Raw genomic sequence first — 12,584 nt, forward strand, 5'->3', positions numbered from 1 at the left:
TTAGCTAGGAAATGGCTTGAGTGATTAGAAACATTCAAACAAATCTTCCCAATGAGCTATAATGCTGCAAATGAGTTTTAAATATGAAGCAATTACTCGGTTCTATTAAGGTAAGCCAACATGACACATTATAGTTCATTAAAGCTAAAATGAGCCTCCCAACCATCAATATTGCAGAACCATGACAACAGAAGCTACAGCGTCACAAGGAGCAAATCACGTCTCAGGTGTAGGAGACTAAGCACTTTAGAGATATTGCCTTATAATCTTCATAACCCTACCAGAAGTTTCATTTCATTGACCAAGAAACTGAAGCACAGAAAACTTAATGTGCCTAGTGTCACACAGTCAGTCCACAGTGGGGCCAAGATCAAAGCCCAGCCACCCAGGTCTTGATCCTCATGCCCCCTTGCTCCTCCATCTCCATCACCTAATTTTCCTTTGAGTTTCTATTACTAACGCATGTGGGTTAGCAAAGAGTCTGTCAGCACAGTCTCTGGAGGACATGCACCATGGATGGAACAGACAGTTAAGACTTAGGTAAACTTTTTAACAGTCAATTCTTCCACCCTTCCGAATGGGACACATTTTCCCTCCTCATCTCTCCCTAAGCAGAGCTTACTGCCTTCAAAAATCCTCTCAGCTCCCAAGAAAATGACACTAATAATCTGGTCACAAAGATGAATCTTGACTTTTCAAGGAGTTAAGCTTTTCAAAACTGGAAACCATTTCTATTTTTTCTTCTGCCCCTGTTTTTGGTATGTATTACTTGTACATCTCCATACCTATATATAATGTACTATGGTGCTATTCACCTCTCTGTTACTCTTTCCTATCCTTCTTCCCCTTTTCTTCTTCCCCTCCCACTTACCTATAAGTACCCCTTTTACTTTCATCTTGGTTCCCTAGATTCCACAAATGAGAGATAAATGTACAATACTTGTTGTTGTATGACTGCCTTATTTCATTAACATGATGATCCCCAGTTCTATCTACTTTCTAGCAAATGAAATAATTTCATTCTTCTTTATGACTGACTAATACTCCATTTTATATACATACCATATTTTATCCAATCATCTACTGATGGATACCTAGTCTGATTCTAGAACTTGGCTATTATAAATAGTGTTGCTATAAATATGGGCGTGTCTTTATAGTAAGCCAAATTTGGTTTTTCAGGGTATATGCCCAGAAGTAGCATGACTGGATCATTTGGAAATTCTATCTTTAATTTTTCATTAAGTGCCATACTGATTTCCACAGTGGCTGAACTAATGTACACTCCATGAACAATGAATAAGTGTTCCTTTCCCACCACATCCTCACCAGCATTTGTTGTTAGTTTTCTTGATGACTGCCATTCTGACTGGGTTGAGGTTGAATCTCAATGTGGTTTTGATTTGCATTTCCCTAATGACTAAGGATGTTGGACAGTTTTTCATGTAGAAGCTTTTGAAGATATCAGAAGAAGCAAATACAAACGATGCAGAGTAGACAAGATGCAGGACCCATGCTCACTTAACACGATTACCTCATTTGACACGGGTTGGTAGTCAATCAATCCTTTCTTGGTGACCAGAAATGCAGACATGTGAAAAGGAGTGGTAGCTCCTGCCTGAATCCCAGCTACTCGGGAGACTGAGATCAGGAAGATCATGGCTGGAGGCCAGCTGGGGCAAAATGCTAGTGAGATACCATCTTAACAAAAAAAGCTGGGCATGGTTACATGAGTTTGTTATTTAAGCTACATGGGAAGCATAAATAGAATGACCATAATTCAGGCCAGCTTTGTAAAAAATATGAGACCCTAGGCCAAAAATCACTAAAGCAAAAAGAGCTCTGAGTGTGACTCAGGTGGTAGAGCACCTGCCTAGCAAGTGCAAAGCCCTGAGTTCAAACCCCAGTGTCACAAAAGAGAGTGACAGAGAGATAAATGGAGACAGAGACAGAGAGAAACATAGACCTGTGTGTTCAATAAAGCCATTGATTTAGCTTCATCTTTCAAAGCCAGCCTTCAAAGTTATTCTTTTGTCAATATGTATTTAAGAAACATTGTCTAGGAGCTTCTGAGTAGAGTTTTTTGGGTCTTTAAGGTATAGGATCATGTCGTCTGCAAATAGGGATATTTTCACAGTTTCTTTACCTATTTGTATTCCTTTTATTCCTTCTTCTTGCCTAATTGCTCTGGCTAGGAATTCCAGTACTATGTTGAATAGGAGTGGAGATAGTAGGCATCCTTGTCTGGTTCCTGATTTTAGAGGGAATGGTTTCAGTTTTTCTCCGTTAAGTATAATGCTGGCTGTAGGTTTGTCATATATAGCTTTTATAATGTTGAGGCACTTTCCTTCTATTCCTAGTTTTCTTAGAGCTTTTATCATGAAATGGTGTTGGATCTTATCAAAGGCTTTTTCTGCATCTATTGAGATGATCAAGTGGTTTTTGTCTTTGCTTCTGTTAATGTGATTTATTACGTTTATTGATTTTCGTATGTTGAACCACCCCTGCATCCCTGGGATGAAGCCTACTTGGTCGTGGTGAATAAGCTTTTTGATGTGTTGTTGGATTCAGTTTGCCATTATTTTGTTGAGAATTTTTGTGTCAATGTTCATTAAGGAGATTGGCCTATAGTTCTCCTTTTTGAAGGTGTCTTTGCCTGGTTTTGGGATAAGTGTAATACTGGCTTCATAAAATGTGTTAGGCAGTTTTCCTTCCCTTTCTATTTCGTGGAACAGTTTAAGGAGGGTTGGTATCAGTTCTTCTTTAAAGGTCTGATAGAATTCAGCAGAGAATCTATCAGGTCCTGGACTTTTCTTTTTGGGGAGACTCTTGATTGCTGCTTCAATTTCATTTTGTGTTATAGGTCTAATCGGGTGATTAATTTCCTCTTGGTTCAGTTTTGGATGATCATATGTATCTAGAAACCTGTCCATTTCTTTAAGATTTTCAAATTTATTTGAATATAGGTTCTCGAAGTAGTCTCTGATGATTTCCTGGACTTCCATGGATTTGTTGTTATCTCCCCTTTTGCATTGCTGAAGCTATCCTTATCTCAACTAGCAAAACCCCTTGTTCCTTCCTATTATTGCTTATACTCTCTCTTCAACAAAATTAGAAATAAGGGCAAAATAGTTTCTCCCGGGTATTGAGGGAGTGGGGGGGAGAGGGAGGGGACAGAGTGGGTGGTAAGGGAGGGAGTGGGGGCATGGGGGGAGATGACCCAAGCATTGCATGCACATATGAAAAAAAAAAAAACATTGTCATCTCTCCAAAATAACTGACTTTCATCAGATTATACCACACTCACCCAGAAAACACAAGATCCAGTACTGTTAATAGATGGTGTGTTTCCCATACTGGCTCTGTGGCCTGAAGACTTAGTTAAAAATTCAAAAGGAAAAACATCTTTAAAGTAAAGTAACCATCTAATGGAGTTTTTTTAAGGAAGGGTAGTGTCCAGCTACTCATCTTTAAAAATAACAGCCATAAGTTTAGTAAATGGACAGCATTTAAAAAATTCTACTGCCTCCTAAGCCATGCCTCTAGTTTATTTTCTTTTTAATATAATAATTTAGTCCATATCCAACCCATGTTTTCTTTCTTATGCTTATTCTGGTCAGAAAGTGTTGTAGGACAAAACATCAGTGCATAGGTGTCTGATCTCTGAGGAAAAGCTTCAAGAACATTTTGGACACTCACTTACCTAAGCCTAGATAACTTATCACCTAAGTTTACTTATCACCAGTTAGCCAGACTCTCCTTTTTCCATGAACAATAGGAATTTATGAAATACCCATAAATATATACAAGGCACTTTGCATGTGTTGCTACTAATATTCACAGAACCAAAGGAAATTATTTTCATCTCCATTTTATGTGAGAAACTTGAGTCTTAGAAACAGTTGCATCCTCCAACTAATAAATGACAGAGGTGATACCTGAACTGGGAATTATCTGAATCCCAGTATTTGGGCGGTAGTGATCTCGAAGAGCTGTAGTATGGCCTCTGTATCTGGCTTAGTGCTATGGAAATCTCATATGGGGTCCTACCCTGTGCCTGCCTCATCTGAGCAGGCTTTGGGAAAGGCCTGTTGAATTGAGGAAAACTTGGAAACATTTTTCTGCTTAAATACTTCAACCTGCACAGTAGTACAAGTTTTCCTGACCTCAGAGATGTTCATAAAATCTGATAGTAAATGCCAAATATTTTTTTGAAACTTTAAAATGTTAAATAAATTCCAAGTGTTTTTACTACCCCCATATCCAAAGATAAGTTTTTAGTGACATTTTAAAGACAACAAAAAGGTCTATTATCCACCATCCAATTAGCCCTAGTAATATTTTTTAAAGGTATGCCTTAGGAAATAGCTAATGTGAATACAAGCACATGACTCAAAGTGAGTCAGCCTAGTCTAAGCCTTCTTTATAAAGGCCTAGGTTTCTAGTGCTCATTTACAGAAAAAAGTATTCATATATATACATATATATTCATATACCGGCAGGTAGTATAAATATACGTGTACATAGAAAAGGGATTTTTCTCTATAGTGCTTATATCATGTTTCATTATTCAATTGAAATGACAAAAAATGCCACCAAATGCTTTGCAAGTACTAAGTCAGTCATTGCTCACCCACAGCCAGAAGCAAGAAACACTTGCTAAGCAAGGGCTGGGGTTCTGGATTCAGGTTCTTCCTGCCAACCAGAGAAAGTACTAAAATCTCATAAGCAAGATATCCAAAATTACTTATCAAAATTCACATTAATAGGTTAATAAATTATGTCAAGTTATCATTCATAATACATATTAAAATGACTTAGCTTGTTAATGAAATGAATACAAAGAACCTCAATGAGTATTCTCAAAGGACTATAAGGCTGTGCATGGGACATGAGGCAACAGGAGACTGGGGACCTTCAGATATCTCCTCTGTCTTCTCACTAACTCTGGCATCAGCTTCAGCATCTGCTGACATGTCCTAAGAAATCACAGCCCTCTGTCCAAGTAAAGGAGGCTTCCTGGGAGATGTCTCATTAGCCCTCCCGGGAATAAGAGTGGCATTCAGCTTCTCCAGGATCCTAATAACCAGATCATCAACCACATCTGCACACAGTGAATCCTGCACAGACTGCATCTGAAAAGGCACGCAAATGCTAATGAGTACATAAATAACTACAAAAAAAGCACTTAGATCTAATCAAATGCCCCACAGGAATTTTATCTGGGTTCTGAAATGTCAACATCTGTTTATGTTTAAAAGCTTACATCACTTAAAAACAAAACCACAATGAGGTTGTTCTCACATGAAATTCAGGAATGAAGTATGGTATTTAGACTGTTTGCTTCCTTCCACAAATACATTTCAACAATGTGTTTACAGCATTGCTAGGGTCAGATGAAGGAGAAAGACCTTTCTGGAGCATCTAGCCTCTTGTACTCACAATTATCTGACAGAAAACTGCTCTAAGGTGATAGATAGATAGATAGATAGATAGATAGATAGATAGATAGATAGATATCAAGGTCACACAAGTCCATCCCCACAGTAGGGTTAGTAGTATGCCAGGGCTCTATCATTGTATTTAAGCATCCTCTCTGGTGCATTGAAAGAACTCACCTGTACATTGAACCTAGGAATTAATAATCAGCCACTTAAAAACTTAGCATGTAGAGAAATTCCTGGAATCTACATTGAAATGGGTCTTAGAGACTCAAATCTTCTGGTTAGTCTTAAGGGTCCTGAGCGTCACTAAGAAGCAAGACAGAGTAGAGTGACTAAAACAGAACTGACCTGAAATGGCACATGGTTGAAAAAAAATTAAAAATACATAGACCTGAACACCAACCAGCTCGGTAGCCTTATACAATTTATTGACTTATGTGAGCCTCTGTTCTCTCCAGTGAAATGGCATGACCCCTATCTAATAGAGTTCCCAAGAAGATTAGAGCAACTAAGATAATGATACCACAAACTACAGGTTCAGTAATCTCTGAGAGCTGTTACACTGAATGAAATATATAACAGTTGAGTTTGTGTGATCTATAATCTAGAAAAAGCAAGTCACTTCTTCCACTAAACAAAATCAAAACAAAAATTGACCGATGAAAAGGTACCTATTTACAGTGAACACCAAAACTAAGTAATAAACTGGTGATGCAGCAGCTTGGGTTTGTAAAACTGCCAACTGACACAAGGCTAGAAGTTGAAGTGGTTAATAAAGGGACCAAACACTAATCTTGTTGACCAGAGATGCATCTACCAATTGAAACATTATTTTGGCATACTAAATGTTTGTGGTATTTAAAGACAAACTGTCATGTACCTTCTTGGCTCTGCCACGTCTTATGAAATATTACAAAGAAAAGTTCCTGAGAATTTTCTTTCTTCTTCCTCCTTTAAGCAACCTGTCTCTGAGCCAGCACACCTGAGACTTAAGGGAATGAAAGAAATGTCAGAGAAACTCTACATGTTTAGACAAGTTCGAAATGTGAAGGCAACATCTACCAAGGACTCCTACAGAATTTAAAACACTTAACTATGTGGAAAGGAAATCACTGGCAGGCATAGCCAAGCAAAGCTAAGGTAGGAAGGGAGTCTGCCATGTAAAAGGAAAGGCTTGTGAGAGGGGGAGCTAAGTCACTGGAGAGCCTGTTCCGCAAACAGGCTAGAAATGGCTAAGTGAAGAATAACTGACACATTTGTGGACAGAAGTGTGGACATATTTTATCCAACAGATGCTATCTCCAATTGACCTTGGCCTTATCTCTGGGCACCTTCTTACTCATGAGGCAGAGAAGGGGAGGAATAGATACTTCAAAGGTCATCTCCAGACTATAAACCTAAGAAGTTAATCTAACTTATTTACATCAATAGATATATCTCTGTTACATTGAGCAAGACTGTTATAGAAATAATGTTGGTTATTGACGTTCAAGTAATATAATACTCTTTTGTGATATATAACCTGAGTCCTCCTACCAGACTCCAGCATGTTTTATAATGCTAAGAATAATCCCATCATACCATCCCCCAAAAGAAATATAACATAATTATTATTTGAGTTGTTTTCATTGATTTGGAATGGGGGGGTTAATTTGTTTGTTTTAGTGTTGTTGGGTTTTTTTGCACTAATACCTTTATTGCATCTTGGATGTGAAAAGACTCTTTTTGTACTTCTCAAAACACAATCACAAGCCACATAGATATATTTCATATTTTCTTTTTGGTTTTTCTCAGCAGTTCATAGATCTCTAATGAATAGTCCCACTCATTAGCTGACTTTCATTAACAAAGCTTACACAAACTAGCTTAAACTTTCAGTTCCTCAAAAGCATGCATCCATTCATCAATTTCTCCAAACCACCTCTATGTACTTTGCAAGCCTTCATCCAAGTTATTGCCCCTTCCCACAGAGTCACCCACTGCCCCTCCGGACCAACTCCTGCTTCTCCTTCCTGCTAAGGATGGCAGCACTGCCTTTGCCCTACACCTCTTGCTCCCATAGCATCTGTCCCTGATCCCTAACAAACAGCGTCTTTATTACAATCACTAGACAAATGTCTGACTTCCCTCCTAAGCCATTAGCTCTGAGGGGATGGGGCTCTACCTACTTCAGTCACAACTAAACCTCCACCACACAGCATATGTATTCCATGATCAAAGAATCACTTTTCAATAAATGATTTTAGCCCATGTTTTAGACAAGCCTTCTATTTAACTCTAAGCACTTAAGAAAACCTGAAGTATTCTACAAAAATTTAATCTCTTAACATGTGTTAGGAGATACTGCAGGTATAAAATAGCACTGGACAATCTGTATGACATACAGAAGGATAAGATTGGTGAGATATATAATATACATAAGTAAAAAAATTAGTTTTTCAAAATAGAAAATAACAAGAAGATATATGATAAACATTTTACCATGTGAAAATTATACAAGGTTAAATGCAGTTTTCAACAAGCTCCCGTTCACTGCTGTGGCCAGTTCTTACTGACTTTTCCTAACTGAAGAGCTCCCCCCACCTGGATCTCAACCGCTCCAACAAGTTGGGGGGCACAGGGAGCATGAAATGCATCTCTACCCTTTAATGAATGAGCAGGACTAAGACTTTTTCACTTATTATTCAAAGGAATTGGAATTTGTGACATCCTTCCTAGCCAGAGGGGAAAAAAAATATCCAAATGTCCTGTACAACCTGTTTTCACTCTCCATCACTTAATTTTAGATTTGAGTCAATAAACTGAATCATTCAGTTGATAGTCAATTTTTCAATAACCACCTTATCTTGGGTTCTTTAAAGTCTCTATATTCCCATCCTCTCATCTGGACTGCAGGCTCTTACCTGGTCCAACTGTCCACCCAAAATCTCTATCTTGGGGTCATCCAGACATTTCAAACTCTGGGTCTGTGTAACTCATAATTCCCTGAACACAGTTTTCTCCTCTACCAATATTGACTTGTGTTACTGGCCCAATTCTGATCCTTATGTCAACACTTCTCTTGCTCTCAGTCACCTGTCACCTTTGTAATCTGGCTCTCTCAAATCCTTCCATACCTCTGCTTCCTTGCTGCCTTAAACCAACCCAAATATCCTCACCCTGAATGACAATAACACATGTCCTTTCCCACTGATTCACTGCCAGGATGAGAGTCTCTCACTCTGCTCCCTATAACATTGCACAGCCAGGACTTCTCTACTTGTCCACTGGGATCATTCCCATCTTGACAGCCTCTGTAGTCCCTTCTATTGCCTGACATAACACTTAGCACTACTAGGAAGGCAGTCAATGTCCAAAGTAATGCGTGGAGTGACAGCTAGTGCTTTCCAAATTAGATTCTGCTATACATCATAAATTCTAGTTAATATTTGTCTCTATACAAAAGTGAATACAGTTATCTGAAGTTCAAACCCCAGGGCAAACCATCATTCTATATACTCCCAATCACTACCAATATACTCCTACCTTCTATCTATCTATCCATCCATCCATCCATCCATGTATCAATCTAGCCATCTATCATATATATATATATATATATATGTATATATATATATATTCATTCTTACTTATGCTTCTATATTCTTACATATGCCTTACATCATTTTGTGATAAAATGTATAGAATTGCAGGCATTTATTTTCAGGAAATAAAAACAAACAAGTGTGAAAATTCAAAACATAACTCTTTGGATGTTTTCCAACACATAGCAGATAAACACATCCTCACCTTCAAGTCCTCTAGGGCCTCGGGAGTGGGTTGGATTTTGGCAAAGAAGCCAATATAAGGGGCTAGGAATGTAGCTCAATGGTAGAGCTATTGAGTAGCATGTAAAAGATCCTGGATTTCATGCCCAGAACTGAAAAATAAAAAAAGACAAGAGGCTAATATCTTGATCAAATTGCGGCATTTCTCTAGAAATTTCTTGAGAAATGCTGCCTCTACAATCACCCATATGCTGCCCCCATGAGAAAATCCGTATGTGCCCACAGTAAGGCTACAGAGAGGGATGCTTCCATGTTATGAAATCATAGATACAGAATTTTAAATGTCTGCAGTAGGAATCAGTGACATAAAATTCTTCTTTTCTAATCTGGGAATTTGCCCCTAAAGAAAATCTAGTGAACCCAAAGTAGTAATTTAATGATAAGGATTGTTAAACAAGTGCATCCCAAAGTGTCTCAAACCTGCCTTTCAGACCTCTTCCCTAAGGCCAATACACAATAGGGACATCCATGAAAACTCTCCCAGGTGGGACCAGAAGAAAGATTCTAGAACCAGACTACCTGTGTTTGAATCTAGCTGACCTACTTTCCAATTGTGTGACCACAGACAATGTCCATTGTTGCTTTCTGTTTCAGTTTTCTCACATATAAATTGAGGTGATGAGAGCACTGCCTCATCTTGAGGTTGTGCTCATCATTAAGAGGTAATACTTTTAGCGCAGTGCTTAGCACAACATGACTTCTCAATACACATTAATGATAGTAGCACAAATTATTGTTACACAGGTTGAACATCCCTTATCTGTAATATTCGGGCCCAGAAGTTTCAGACTGTGGATTTTTTCTAATTTGGGAATATCTGCATATACTTAATGAGACATCTTTAGGATGTGATTCAAGTTTAAGCCTGAAATTCATTCATTTTTTCATTTCCATATAATCTAAAGGTAACTTAATAGTTTAAATAATTTTGTGCACAAAACAAGGTTCCATGGAGTAGAGTTTTCTACTTGTGGCATCAGGTTCCTATTTAAAATGTGTCAGATTTTGAAAACTTTCAGATTTTCATATTAGGAATAATAACCAATACCACCATAATAATGTTTTTGTATTAATATTAACTTTACTCCTCTCCTTTGATTGTACAAGGAATTCCATGCCTTACCAAGTCTCTAAAATTCTATGATCAGTGGTTCACAAACTTAAGCATGTACCAGAATCATCAAATGGGCTTCTTAAAACATGGACTTTGCCCACATGCAGAGTTGTGGATGCCGGGGGTCTGGGTTGGGCCCTGAAAACAATGTTTACCAAGTGAATCTCAGGTGTGTAGGTCCTGCAGTCTGGGTCTGGAAGGACATAGTGAGAAATACTGGTGAAAGGACATCACTACATCAGTGAGGACAGTGTATAGCTCCAAGCTTCCAGGGCTTTCTGTAGCTCTCTACCCATTTACCATGCCCTTTCTGGACCCCCATCTCAGTTAGTCCACTAACAATTCCAACCTCAGCTCAATCATCAGAAGCCATATGAGCGATCCCATGGTGCCCCTATCCAGGTGCTGAGATCAATGAAATCGTCTCCATGAGTCTAGGAGCTCTAGCAATTAGCACCTTACCTTACTTGGTGTTGAAGACACAGAACTCCTTCAATAAATGGTGGCTAATAGAAAGTTGGAAGAGCCAACAGCCAAAAACCATCTTTAGGTAACCAACCAAGATGTCTGGTTAGATTTCAGATCTTAACTCTTCACTGGACATGAGTAACCAGAGTCCCTAACAGCCAGGGGTCTCTGCTACAACACCCAGCAGCCTCATCTCTGCTTAAGGGATCATGAGTCCTTTGCTTCCAACTATAATGCCCCTCTCACTCTTTGCAAGTACTGGACTTCACTTCTAGGCTTCTCAGAAGCATGGACCCTCAGGAGTGCAACAAGCTGCCTCTAGACATTAAGAGAGAGGGGAAGCTAGGCTGCAAACAGGAAGCATTGTTATGTAAACACTTCTGGTAAATTACCCAATAAGATCTCAGTTGAAAAATAAACTTCCCACAAGCTATCTCTTCTCCTCATTTTAAATAAATATTCACTTTTATGCCCAATTCTGTATTAATTTTCTTAAAGAGGGTCCCCAAGTTCTTTGCCCTTCAGAATTCACAAAACCCTCATCCATCCCTGCTGCAAACTCCATTTACATGCTGCTCTCTTACACTTTTGGATTTTTTGGAAATTTCAATAATTCTTCACCATTTCTCCCTACCTCTATTAGATCACCTTAACCAAGTCAAGCACCAGTTTATAAACACCTCCTACACAGGATTTTAAGAGCTCATAAAGAAGAGTTCAAGACATCTTGTCAATTTCACTGCCAAATGAAGAGAGGGGGGAAAAAATCCATGATAAGCAAATGATTCAGGAAAAATATCTTACAGGATCCTCCCCACAGTGGCAAACATCCTTTTCAACAGTTAACTGGGGACATCTCAAAATAATGCAAATATGAAAGCCTTCCATTTATGTGTGCAGTTACCAAGAATCATAAAGAAGGTTTTAAGAAAAAAAGTGTTCTTCATGATGAGAAAGATTATTTTAAATCTAAATACTACTTAACTCTCATTCTATAGATATAATAATTTTAATTTGGGAACCTAATTTGCAAGTACTTTAAGAAGTTGTTAGTTGAGTGGTTACAGATTATTTCCTCAAAAGTCAAGCTAGGAATATTAAAATTCCCTGCTAAATCTGCCCATTTCATTACATTGCTTGAGACAGACTTAAGAGGAAAATGGATGCAATCTTTTAAAATAAATATTAGATATATTAATATATGAGTAGACATTTATACACAAAGTTCCTTCTAGGTAACGACAGTGGCCTCCATTCATTTTACACTATGGAAAGAAATCAAGTGGAAATGTGTCAGATCACTTGGTGAACACCATGAGAACTAGCTCTTCGTCTATGTGTAACAGAAAAAATACATGTCAAGTTTGTTAATTGGCCCACTTGGATATAGGCCCTTAAAGATGTGTTAAAGAAAACACATAATACAGTTAACTTTAAAAAAATACCCGTTCATCTACTTGTCCCAAATAGGTCATAGTTTCACCACACGAGTACAATAAACAATGCTCATTTTATTCATGGCAGAATTCTTTAACCCCAGGAGGTAAATTTCATTAATATAAATTTGAATTCTAATTTTCAGTAAATCTGCCAGATTTACAATACCTTTTCTCACAGCAGCACAAAATGTTAAAATAGCACTCAATGATATACTCATTTAGTTTGTAGGTCAACAGCTTATCTTGTAGAAACTACTGGACTGCTCCCTGCCTCAGTTTCTCATCTGCACAG

The 12,584-nt window shown here is 38.1% G+C and overlaps 1 protein-coding gene across 6 annotated transcripts in view; it reads right to left on the minus strand.

Moving 5' to 3' along the window:
* Positions 1 to 12,584, minus strand: part of Mctp2 (multiple C2 and transmembrane domain containing 2) — a 238,429-nt gene that overhangs the window by 224,328 nt on the left and 1,517 nt on the right. Inside the window, exons 2-3 of one of the 6 annotated variants that reach the window (XM_074061886.1) lie at positions 9,234 to 9,363; positions 6,325 to 6,432 (exon numbers count right to left, since the gene is read on the minus strand). The exons of 4 other annotated variants lie outside the window; for them this stretch is intronic. The gene's annotated coding sequence lies outside the window, so the exon portion shown is untranslated. The remainder of the gene's footprint in view (positions 1 to 6,324; positions 6,433 to 9,233; positions 9,364 to 12,584) is intronic. One more of the 6 variants, XM_074061887.1, reaches the window with a different exon arrangement.

The sequence above is a fragment of the Castor canadensis genome, chromosome 19, assembly GCF_047511655.1.
Source record: "Castor canadensis chromosome 19, mCasCan1.hap1v2, whole genome shotgun sequence".
Taxonomy (NCBI): Eukaryota; Metazoa; Chordata; class Mammalia; order Rodentia; family Castoridae; genus Castor; species Castor canadensis.